Raw genomic sequence first — 12,971 nt, forward strand, 5'->3', positions numbered from 1 at the left:
TGCCATGGGATCATCTAAAGATTCATGGGATTTACAATGTAAAAGGAGAAATTACACATCGAACAACAATTATATAGACCACATGACTTTATTGTCAACATTACTACTAAAAGTCTCTTCTACCCCTACTGTGTTTTCTAGGGTCACAATCAACTAAACAGAAGGGCAAATTAATGCAGCAGGACAGTGTCGTAGTGATACTAATCATACTACCTGCAAGAGCTGCATTACCTGAGCACTACAGGACGTGTAGGAAGTATGAGTTCCTAGCATGCAAGCTCTCTTCTACTATGATTTATGCACCCTTAAGATTTCTAACGAGAAGATTCAGTTCAACTATGTCAATATTCAGCAACAAGTGTTCGACAAAACTGTTAGTTCAATGATCACTGCGGTGTTAAGCAAGGTGACCAATCTGTCTACAAGATTTGCAAAAGGGAAGGAGTTGCTTATAGCATATAACTATAAGTACATTATCTATGGCCTTGCACAATGCTCATCAGAGTTGACATGTTTACAGTGTCAACTTAGTCTATACACAAAATTGGAGGTTAGTGAGGCAACCTGAATACCTATATTAGTTATATCTTTCATTAATAGAATAAAGTTAGTGCTATATGTATAATGGTTATATGTTTTTCACTTAATAAATATTCAACTCATTCTTTTGGCGTGACCAAATAAATATGTTCTTGATACCCTGGAAGATGATCCTTGTTAGAGATTATTATGTGTATATTTTGCTCTTAGTTTATTATATCATTGAGTTTGTCCCAATTTGCAAATAAATGCTTATATATACGTTTAGGTGAGGTACCATCACCATAGTTCTATTCACAATTTGCACCTAGCTTATATTCCATTTAATTTGAAGCAAACAAAAGCATAATTGATCTATGTATGTGAACTGTGCAGGAAACACAACAAACCATCACAAGAAAGTTTTTTGGGTTGTCCTTTCTATTGTTTGTGTAATAGTGATCATAGCATCACTTATAACACATTATTTCTGCTGGAAAAAGTGGTTAAAAAAACCCAAAATTTTCCAGTAACAGTGTAACCGACACCGGTAAACGAGAAAATACTGGCAAGGTAAGACACTCATAATTTTTTGATGTCTTTACATTTTCAATTGATACACGCGCATTAATTGAAATTTAGTATTTATCAGTTTTTTCTTGTATTGCAGGTTATGTGCCCTTCAGCTTTAGCATCTTTTGAAGAAATCACGACCAGTGCGCATGGAAAGAGGGTTGCACTATTTTTAGACTACGATGGTACCCTTTCGCCAATCGTAGATGATCATGAGAGAACGTTCGTGCTCCCTTAAGTAAGTCAATACATGCACCACACTAAAACTATGCTTTGGTACACCCACAACCATAGTACGAAAACCTGGACCGGACGTTGAACCGGTGAGAAGCTCGGTTCACCGGTCCAGCGGTCGAACCGTTGAACCGGCGGTCGAACCGCGGTTTATGAGGTCAAGTATGTTTATTATTTTACTATGGTCAGAGCAGCATGTGTAGCCTAGTGGATGTCCAAGCATTGCTCCAACCTAGCCACCCAGGATCGATCCTCCTCCCCCTCTCTCATTTTTGCACATAAAGCCCAATAGCATGACCCGGCGGTTTAGAGCGTTTCCGGTTTAGCGGTTTAATGTAAAAAGCGTCCGGTTCATCTGGTTCACACCGGTCCAACTACGTGAACAGTCTTTCAAACAGACCGAGCCGGTGTGGTGCCTGGTTCCGGTTTAATCCGGTTCAACCGCTGGTCCGGTCTGGTTTTTTTACTATGCTCACAACGCATTTGTGTGGTTCAAAACCCGCACAATGTTTCACGTACTGCAGCGCACTGTGCGGCATGGATGGACGCAGGGTGTTGGTGATGACGCCGTTTGGCCGCTGACAAATTACGTCAGCACGCTGGCATCGGCCCGGCAGGAGAGAAGCCTAGATGCTATTGCCGTTTATTTGACCCAAAAAAATGAATGGAGAACAATGCATGTCAAAGAAATATGGCAACATCACAAAAAAACTGAAAAGGCATATAAGACAAAAAAAATGTGGAAAATGAACCCTCAATTTAGATGTATTATTTTTCTTAGTTGCGCGATGTAAATTCATGAACCACTTCATTAACGAAGGAGAAACATATTTGTGGGAGTTTGGTTAGATATTTGTTGGAAAGATTTGATAAGTTGTACCAATACACTGGACAAATGATTTTCTTTTATTGCCCAAAATATAAATAGGCACAAAATGACGAACAATGATTTGGTACACAATTGAGGGGAAAATGAGTGCATTAAATTTACTTCGAAACTGATGACTTAAATTCGTTCGAACTTCCGATAAAATGAGTGAATTCACACCACATTCTTTACACGTGACTGAATATTGCGAAAAACATGAAAAAGATTGTGCACAGAATAAACAATACCATTTACAAGATAACATAGTTTTGAAATGCTAAATCGATAAATAATATTATAGCACCTACTAATACTGATTGAACACCGCATTGGTAATGCAATTACAGTAGGTGCTTATAGCTTGCTCGCTACTTGTTGCGTAATACATATGATTGAAGGATGTCTGTTGTGGCACTGCGGGATATCCATTGTACATAAGATTGTTTTGACGGTAGTACACATCATCATTATCCATTCTGAAGTTGTGCAGAGCAAAAGTTGCATGTATTTTGTGTGTGGGAACATTGTAATCCTGATTGTAGGATATTTCTTTTAGTATTTTCCATTGTTTTTTGACGATGCTGAGTGTTGGTGGTTAGATGTCTCTTCTCGTCCGACCGGTGGCGGTATACCTTATAACACCAAGTTGATCCATGTGGTAACGTACATGTGGGTATGATGCCAGAGATCTCATCCTACTAGGAAATCTAGAGTGAACAAGTAAATACATTCCTATGCAACGTAGCAGAATAAATATTTTGCACTAGTGGTCATTAGTCAAAGTAGTACCATATCATTTTTGGAAAAAAGTTGACTCACCAATGGTACCCTTGGGAAATTTTCGGGATAATATCGCACTGCCTCGTTTAGAATCCTTCGGTCGTGTACCGAGCCTGGCCATCCAGCATCACACAACATAGTTCTCCCGTAGTGATGACAAATGAGTAGAACATTTTTGGTTGTTATGTGTCAGTTCCCGTGTTCAATAGACATGCATGCAGATGTGATATGTACACATGTGTGCCGTCCACAGCATCCACTTATTGATAAAATGGTTTGAACCAATCTTCGTTCATAAGCTGAGGGTTCGGGTTCGTGAAGTTGGGACCCACAAGTTTCAAAATATTCACCGTCAACACGTTCATAGTGATCAATAGTTGGTTGATGTGAATTGACATAGTTGAGTTTGACTGGACACACTGATTGTTCGTGTCTCTGTTTTGATGATTTTCTGCCATAATGTGTAAGAACATCCCAAGTTTTTCTAGTGCCCTCCTATGCCGTTCGAGCCACACGCACTGGAACTTATAATTGAATTTCATTAAAAATTAACGGTCCCAATGCACAAACAAATATCATATATGTGTATGTCTAACTCATTAACAAAATGTAAATATGGGAGAAATAGTTAATAACATAGCAGTAACAAATTGTAATGAAATGTAGTATAAAAACTTGATATGTCATACAAACGTATTATAAAAAAATTGAATTCATACAAATATGAAATGTTAACACCGCAATTGTTGCACGAACTCATGAGCACTCAAACTGTGCGCACCACATGTTAGCACGTATAGTCAAACAAACTTAATGAAAGGATTATTTGAAAAACAACATTCTGCAGTGTTGATCAAGCAAATAAAACTACAATGTAGCAGATGAACTCATCTTTTATTTTCCATGATCTGCAGTGTTGTAGAAAGCTGTCAACTTCATTGTCGTTTACCTTTTTATTTTTATAAATCTGGAGTTTTATACAGACGATCCTATGGGCAAGAAGTACTCCTTCGATGCGTGGACATAATCGATGCATATCATGTTTTACAGGAGGTGCATCATGGAGTTTGCAGGGCACACCAGAGCGGACCCAAGATGTATCATAGCATCCGACCCGCCGGGTATTATTGGCTTGGCATCATGGCTGATTGCCTCAAAGTTGTCAAGTCGTGTCACGACTATCAAATTCACGGCGACTTCAAGCATTAACTTCCTAGAGTGCATGCTTGGCCATTAAAAGCATGGGGAATAGATGTCATCGGACTGATTGAACCCCCTTTTTCCGGGGGCATCGCTTATACTCGCCATCATAGTGCATTTATCTAAGTGGGCTGAAGCAGTGTCATTACGGGAAGTGAAGACTGACAGTGTCATCAGCTTCCTTGAATGGCATATAATCTATCGCTTCAGAGTCCCTTACCGCATCACTTCATATAATGGTAAAGCTTTCATGTCCCATAAAATGCAAAGATTAATTGCAAACTACAAGAGTCGATGGAATTATTCCACTGGCTATTATCCTCAGGCAAATGGCATGATTGAGGCCTTCAATTAGACGCTTGGCAAGATACTAAAGAAAGTTGTTAGCCAGCATCGAAGGGATTGGCAAGATCGTCTCTTCAAAGCTCTTTGGGCGTACGGATGGTGGTGCGGACGCTTCAGCCTCCTTTTGCATTTTTGCGGCTTCAATGTTGATCTTCGCATTGTCACGCCTGTTCTCCAGTTCGGTCACCTTCTGGGACAAAGAGTCAATGGTGACAGGGTGGTTGACAATCATCTCCTCATTGCGCTTCACTAATTGAGGATATGCTACAGCGACAGTTCTTGCTTCTTTGGCCTTCCTCTCACAGTATTCCGCCTTGGTTTACCAGTCAGTGTGATAGGCATCAAGATGTTTTCCGATGGTTTGCATATTAACATTGTCATCGGCAAATATCTTTAGGTCACGCGAAGCGTCAGTGCACACGCTCTCATACCTCTATAGCAAAGACGTGGCTTCACTCTCATTGGAAGTGACGATCAATTCTTCAAAAGAAGGCGGACCTGAGTTGCCGCTCAAACAATCCCACCAAATCCCCTACGTCGGACATTAGTTTCACCAGATCTTCGGGGCATGGCTTCGCATAGTGCTCCTTCCACGACGAGGTAATCACTCCTATAGCATCAACAATCAGACGGTTGTTGAGGGGTTCCTGTTTCAAGAGCTTCTGCAGTTCGTGCACATCACGATGCACCGCCCCTGCATGCCAGACCATAATGAAACCATCAGATGGCAGATTCAGCCTTGGGGCTCATGATCAATGGACCGAACCGATGTTAGGAGGAGCCTCGGTTTCATAGATTGTACCTCATCAAGCTGCTTGGTTAGTGCTGCCTCAAGTCTCTTGCCACGATTTTGCATCAGGTCAACCCGAGCCTTGTCATTGGCGAGGTTACCTAAAGGTCAGATCAAACCATAGTAAGAGAGAGAGAGAAAAAATGACATACTGTGATATTTCCCTGAAAAGGAGGGGATGAGATAAATAAAAAAGTAAAATATATGAGAGTTCAATTACCTTGGGAGAGAGACAAGTTGTTACGGTCATCCTTCTCCGGCTCATCAAGTGTGTACACCACCGGACGCTTCTCTTCTTTTATTGCCTTCCATGCTTCCGCACGTAGGGTTTGAGTTTGGACCATCTTAGACTGTGCACTCCCAGTGATGCCACTCTTTTTCTACGGCTCCTTTGAAACCTGATAGATACATGTATTGTGTTCCGACGAGAGAGCGCTATTGTCCAGTGTAGTAGGAACCTAGAAGTAACATCTCATTAGTAAAAGAAAAGGGGCATTATCTAAGATGCCCACGACCGGGATTGTATTGTTATAAACAAGCAGGAAGACACACGGTAAAATATACATAAACGTATTTACCAAGAGTGTAGCGAAGGGGCTTACATGCTTTGTATAAGGAGCGTTGCCAAGTACCTTCGCTTCACCATCTGATAAAGTATCATCTGAGGAATCACATGTCACGACAGGGGAGACTCACAGTTGCTGCTTTCTAGGGTTGCAGCAAGTTTCCTAGAAGAACTAACCTTGGTTGGTCCTGGAGAGCGATTCCTCCTCAAACCCCGACAACGCCCTAGTGAAGATCACGAGTCTTGTGCAGACCTACATGGGCGAGACAAAGATGGTGGTGCATTTGCTCGCTTATCTGCGTGCTAACGAGCCTGAAAGGCGTGTTGTGCAGATCTCGACCCACCCGCAAGGTGATGTTGCGACCGAGCGCCAAGGTCACCATCGGGCATTGATCTTGAACGACGAGGTCACCAAATGGGACCCAAAAGACCAAGCATGGTCATACAAAGTACTAAATATCCAAAGAAGTAGGTGAGGTAGCAGAAGTGAAGCAGCGATGGTCCAATGTATTCCACAGACAGTGACGGGTGAACCTAGGTCCCGACTCCAACTCCTTCTAAAAGATTTAGTTAAGCAAGAGTAAATACTAACCGTACTCAGCAAGCCACCGTAAATACTAATCATTTTACAAACCTATGACCTAGCAGCTTTAATTGAAAAACAACGTTAGGTTGAAGTTGTCATTAATCTGCGAGGGTTCATCTACCTTCCCCAAGCCTCGCTTGGTCCAGTTTACCCTCGAATCCAGTTTTGTACAATCCCAAACGTCACAATGACCTTCCCACCCATCGGGCAAGGTCACACCTCTTTCCTAATCTAAGCAAGATTAAAATCTATGAGACTAGTCAAGAGTATTACAAATCCCGGCGCTCATCAACCACGAGCACAACTATTCAATTAGATCAGTTTACTCACACTGCAGTGGATGTACGCTTTTAATCCCGCACTCCGTGACACACCCAACACATGAGCTTTGTCACAGACCGGGTTTTCAGTCACTCTCGTGTTACGACACCCGCTCCAAGGATTATGAGCCCCCATTACACCCCAGCACACCATCCCTACCTCGAGCCGGAAGTGAGGGAGTCCTGGCGCTCCCGGGAAACGGAAGTGAGGGGAGTCCTGGCGCTCCCGAGAAACAGGCAGTACATAATATATCCGTACTTAGGGTGTGTGTTTTCTGTTGTAATACCCCGTATATTAAAAGATATTTAGGTTTTTAGTTTGGGTTGACTCATTAAAATAAATATGTTAGCAGAAATAAATAAAATAAAAATACCTGAGGAGTGGGCCAAGCCAACCTGTGCCAAAGCCCATCAACCCAATCTCTCCTACCCACCTAAAACCCTAGAGGAGGGAGACCGAACCTGTCTCCCTGGCCGGCCTCCAACGGCGCCCCTGCCTCCCCTCCTCATATGTTCGCATCTCTATCCTCTTTACAGCAAATTGCTCTCCCTAGAACTCCACCTTCATAGCTTGGATCAAGAAACGAAGTGGAAAAACGGAACGAGGAGAAGGAGAGGAGTAGGAGTGGTTAGATCGGAGTCTCCCTTATTGTCTCCTCACAAGTTCTCTAAATAAACCCAAGTTGAGGCTTATCCCCTTGTTGTATCAGTTGTTCTAGGGTGGTTTTAGTGGTTTAATTCGTGGTTGAGGAGGGTTAGAGAAGCGTTTTGGACGTTGTGATTCGGATTGGTAGTTCTGGGCGTGGGCAGATTTGTAGCGCCTCTGTTTTCCATTAATTTCATGGTCAAAATGATTTATTCTGATCAAAGTGTCCATATAAAAGTTGTAGATAATGTTATGATCTATATTCTGACCAAATATCATTATTTTATCTCAAGTGGTTTTTAGTAAGGTTGTTGCTTTTTCGTCAAAATCTAGATAGTAGTAGATTGAACTGTTTATGGAGGGGTTAATCAACAGAATCAGTTAGCCCGCCTAAAGACAAAGTTTTGAGCTTTCCATGCTGTAAAGGACACTTTGATAACACCCGTCTTTCAACAACCACTCACACCGAGTGTTCATCACATCCACATCCATAAACAACAAGTGTGCAGTGTACAATCATCTATATATATGCAATACTAAGCAATGCCAATAATCGACAAGGCATAAGTTATAGACTCAGGCATCAAGGATATATAAAGTTAACAATATTAAGGATGGCTCACAAACATAATGGTACGCATTTTATAATAAGCATGCAATTTTATTTGCAATCAACACATTTATAAATAGGATCAATATGCTCAAGGAGGGGAGCGTAGTGTCTTGCCTTGCTTTAGGTTCTTGTATCTTCGAGAAATCCACGTCCGTTGATTGGCCGGAATATCCAGCACGTGGTCAATAAGAGAAAACCATACAAATTCCTCCAGATAAAGTACCAAACATCTTAAACCAGTAGCGCCATTTGATAGATCTCGATTTTAGAGAAATTCTAGAAGTTGAACAGAGTCAATCGGAGTTACAATTTGCAATATATGAATTCCCAAAGTTTAACGGAATTATAAACCGAGGAAAAATGATATCTTTCATTGGAAAAGAATATTCCTTCAGAATATTCTTGGCGGGGTCCAGCGTCAATGGCTTTAGGGTGGCCGGTGCATGGTAGACAGGGTCTACCGAGCGCCCGGTGGAATGGATGGGTGGACTTGGTCCACATATCATGGGCCGACGCATGGACCAGAGCTACTGGCCCACGGGTCAGTGGCTTCCGGCGCCATGTACCGGGTCCATGTAGCGAGAGGGAAATCGGGCGGGGAAGGAGTCCACGGGTCCACGCCGTTGGTGTGGAGCAGCGGCGTGGGGCTCGCTAGTGAGCGACTCGGCGTCTGTGGACCGGTCACGGGAACGGTTAATGAAAGGGTTAATTTAGAAAAATGCCGTGCCATTGAAATTTTATAGGAATTAGAACCGTGACACTCCCGTCAAGTTTTTCATCTATCCCTTCTTTTTCGTCTTCCCCGTCGCAGCTCCAACAGCTCTTGCATTCACTGCTTCTGCTCGGCTGTGAACTTGGTGCGGAACCGCTTCCTCGGCATCCCGGCGCCGCCGGAGGGAGGCGCGGTCGCCGCCGGCGACATCACCTACAGCGGGAGCCTTTGCGCCTGCCCGCTCGAGCCCAGCGAGAGTAGCATGTGCTGCGCCGAAGGGTAATACGGCTGGTGCACCACCGGCGCCGGCAGGTGCGGTGGCGACGGCGGGGACACAGACCGCTCGTCGTAGTATTCCGAGCCATCCGAGTTGTTGTCAGACTCGTCGCCATCAACCCCAGGGAGCCGGACCTCGGGCGTCTCCTCCTCGCGGTGCAGCTGGCCGTGGAGCACGTTCGCCGGCATGGGCGGCGCGGGCAGCGCCAGCGGCGGAGGCGGCGGCGGGGACCCCTCCAGCAGCCAGCAGTGGAAGTTGCAGTGGCAGCCGCACGCGGCGCACATGAGCGACGTCGGGTCGGTGGGTTCACCGCCGACGACGGCATGAACTCCTCGCAGCCGTCCAGCGCCGTGTCCGCCCAGGCTCGCTGCGTGGTTCTTGGGGCACTCCTGGTACACCGTCTCTCCTCCGCCCACCGCCGGCTGTGCTCGTCGCAGCTGTAGCTACGGAGGGGTACAGCCCACAAGCTCCACCTCAGCCATGTCTCCGGCGACGACGCCGCCGGTTGCGCCGACGCGTGAAGCCGCGCGGACGCCATGCTTGCCGCCGCCGCCACGGCTGCGGTCGGCTGCTGCTCCTGCCGCTGTCGCAAACGTGCTCAACTTCATTGTGGGTTGCGGCGGAGCCACCGATTTCTTTGATTCTCTTTTTCTCTTTCTCTTTTCTTTGATTTCTTCTTTCCTTTTTTTTTTCTTCCTAATGGCTGACGTGCCGTGGCTTGGCACGGGTGACGGCGTGACGCGGACGAAGCTGGGCGACAGTGGCGCGGCGAGGTCGGGCGGCGGCACGACCTTGCGGTGCCCGGCGAGGAGTGGCGTAGCAAGCCGAGCATTGCTCGGCGCGGCATCCCGAGGCTGACGTACGGCGGAGGTGCGGCTGCTGACCGAGGTGGCGGCGGCGCTGAGCGCTGTGACGGAGATGACGGAAAAGGAGGGGGATAGATGGAAAACTTGACGAGAGTGGCACGGTTCTAATTTCTGTAAAATTTTAATGGCACGTTTACGAATAAGCGAATTATAATTGTATTTTTCTGAATGGCGAAATTTGGAGTGGCATGGATTAAATTAACCCCTTTTAAGGCGGGTCCCTCTCAAGGATCAGAGAGAGGTCTAATTAGAGATTAAGTATAAATGGGCCCATATGTAAGTGATACAGTTGAGGGGATTAAAGAGGGATTACTGTGCGGGATTCATTTAGGAACCCGTGGGGTCCGCTGGGTCCCACTTGTCACTTCCTTTCTCCCGGCTTATCTTTTCTTCTCCTCCCCTCCAGATTATTCCTTCTCCCAATCTTCGCCTCATCTTTCTCCCTCTCGCTCCGCTTTCTCCCCACGTGCGCCCGCGCCCCGAGCGGGGTGCGGCTGGTGCGCGACGGCGCGGCAGTGGCTTCACGGCGGCGCGGAGCCGAGGCGACGGCGGTGCAGCGCTATGGCCGGGCGGCGGCCGAGCGAGGCGATGCTTGGGTGCGGTGGCGCGGAGGCCGGCGGTGGGATCCCCTCCGGTTGGGAGCTCGTGGTGGCGGCGATGGTGGATTGGAGATGGCCGGCAAGGCGAAGACGGAGGGCGTCGGGGCGGAGGAGCTGGAGTGTGGAGAAGCCGGAAGGAGGCGGCTGCCGGGGTTGGCAACCGGCATCAAGGGAGGAGGAGGCGGCGGCCAGGGAGCTCCGTGGGGCGGCGCTCGCGCGGGGCCGGTCTGGCTGTGTGCGGCAACGGCCAAGATCGGCGGCAAGGGTGGGGAGGGAAGGCGCAGAGGCAGTGATGGCGATGGAAAAGGCGAAGGTCGGAGTGGACCGAGGTGGCTTCCCTAGCCAAGGCAAAAGGAGAAGGCAAAGGCACAGTGGCAGGGCAGGGCGGCAGTGGCGATGCGGTGGCATGCACGTGGCTCACGCCCGTCTGCAGCCGGCAGAGCGCAAGGAGCAAGGTGGTGGATGTGATGGACGGCGGCAGTAGGGCCCGGATGTCGAAATCGACACAGGGGAAGGAGTACAAGGTAAGCTTCACGCTATGAATTCGTTCTCCCATATTTCGTTCTAGATTCGGCTTTGCAGAAATTCTGTGTGGACTACTCTCATTGTGTTGCTGTTGTTTTGAGGAGGGCGTTGGTGATTTGGGAGCACGGTGCAGGAGGGAGGCCGTCACCAACCCTGCCGGGTTGGTAGTAGGGTGACGCACGGGCGGTGAGGAGGAGGCGGCGCCCGGACTGGCGCGGCGTGGCACGGGTTGCGGTGTGGCTCGGCGTGGGAGCGCGACGTGGAGCGGCACGGTTCGGTGCGGTGTGGCGGTCTGGCGCAACGGCCTTGCCCGGCTCGGCATTGTGCCGAGCAGGCGGCGTGCATAAGAAGCCGACCCTCCGAGGAAAGGAGGGAGGGGATGTAGACTTGGGCTGCAAGAGAGAGAGGGAGGGCTGGAGGGGGACGGAAGACAGACTTGGGCTGGAGTGAGTTGTTGGGCTGAACAGGCACTTTTTGTAATTTGCAACAGGAGTTTGGAATTTGTATTTGGAACTTGAAAAATGACTGTATATCTGTATTGGGATTGCATAATTGTAAATGGACTGTATATTTGGACTTGGACTGTGTGATTGGACATTTGATTTGGCTCTGTACTCGGAATGCTTAAATGGGGTATTTGGATTGGATTTGTTTCGGCCGCTAAGTTGCCCAAGTACTTTACTTAGGATTTCTTTGTGACCTCTTGAACGAAATGACGATGATATTGACTGGTTTTAGAAACGACGCTTGGCATACATAGAATGGAGGATATTTGAATCGGTAGCATGACATTTGACTTCGTAGAATGATTTTTAGGGTTTCAAGTGAAAGGCCGAACTTGAGGATTTTGAGTAGAAGGAATAGGGGGAAAGGGAATCTGAGGGAGGTAGAGTCGAAAAGACGAAGCGGGTTTTGATTCAACTGCAATGTTCCTTGGGTTCAGGGAAAGAAACAACATTGCGACAAATGGAAAGGGTTTCGAGACTTCCATTAGCTTAGCACCAAAGCGCTTAGCGAAAAGGAAGGACGTCGATCGCAGGACATCCTTTAGGTGGAACGACTTAATTGTGGTATTCCGCCGATTCAAGGGAAGGACACGGTATTGCAATAATCTAGGAAGGTTGAGAGGACAAAGAAGGGATATTATCCTGAGAGGTGGTTCTGGAAAAACTACCAGGTTCGAGTATTTCCAGATACTATAGTAATTGGCTCGGGAGGGGTTGAATTTAGAAGGAGAAGAAAGGTCAAACTACTAAATTTGAACCCTGAAGGAAGTATGGTAGGAGTTGGGATTCACACGAGTGGATTAATCGAGATCTTTGGCATAAACATTTAAATGCACCCAAATAACACAAATCCCATTATGCGGGTTGGGCTAGGAGGAGAACTAGACTTTTCCGTGAATTCTTTCGAAGTAAACTCTTTTCAAATTTTAGTTCGTAAATAGGGTATCTGTTAACGGTGAAATTTGGTAAGCCCCTGAGAGAATTATCACGTTGCCAATAGTCGGATTCCACAGTTTGGCGGATACCGCACATAAGGTATACCGTGGTTTAAAAAACTAAACCCTAGTCCGAACGAAGTACGTACTATTTTTTTAAATTTGTTGAAACAAAAATAATTAATTCTTCAATTTGAATATGTATTGAAATAAAAATCACCGATTTGAAAAGATAGAAAAAAAATATAAAATAAAGTGTAATACAAAATATTTAATGACCTTAGCCTATACAGAGGGAGAGTATCATACCCGTAAGTTTGTGTTCTAGTTTCGGTTTAAACCCATTAGGCTTACCTACTTAAGAAAAAAAATATGTTTTTGGTTTTTCCCGTCGTCACATGAATTTCCATTTGTCACCTTTTGTACAATGGCAACCACATTGTTCGCACATAAATTCCTACCATGCTACAATCATCGGGTCCAGATGTCAAAAGCATCATTCACATATAATA

General features: G+C 46.2%; 1 long non-coding RNA gene and 1 pseudogene across 1 annotated transcript; one reads left to right on the forward strand and one right to left on the reverse strand.

Moving 5' to 3' along the window:
* Positions 1-8,848: 8,848 nt before the first annotated feature.
* Positions 8,849-9,636, reverse strand: LOC136356994 (zinc-finger homeodomain protein 9-like; annotated as a pseudogene).
* Positions 9,637-10,303: 667 nt separating this feature from the next.
* LOC136357124 (uncharacterized) lies at positions 10,304-11,682 on the forward strand. The gene is made up of 2 exons (XR_010742204.1): positions 10,304-11,017; positions 11,123-11,682. It is a non-coding gene; the product is annotated as an uncharacterized lncRNA (long non-coding RNA).
* Positions 11,683-12,971: the final 1,289 nt, after the last annotated feature.

Source organism: Oryza sativa, chromosome 6 (assembly GCF_034140825.1).
Source record: "Oryza sativa Japonica Group chromosome 6, ASM3414082v1".
NCBI classification, from domain to species: Eukaryota; Viridiplantae; Streptophyta; class Magnoliopsida; order Poales; family Poaceae; genus Oryza; species Oryza sativa.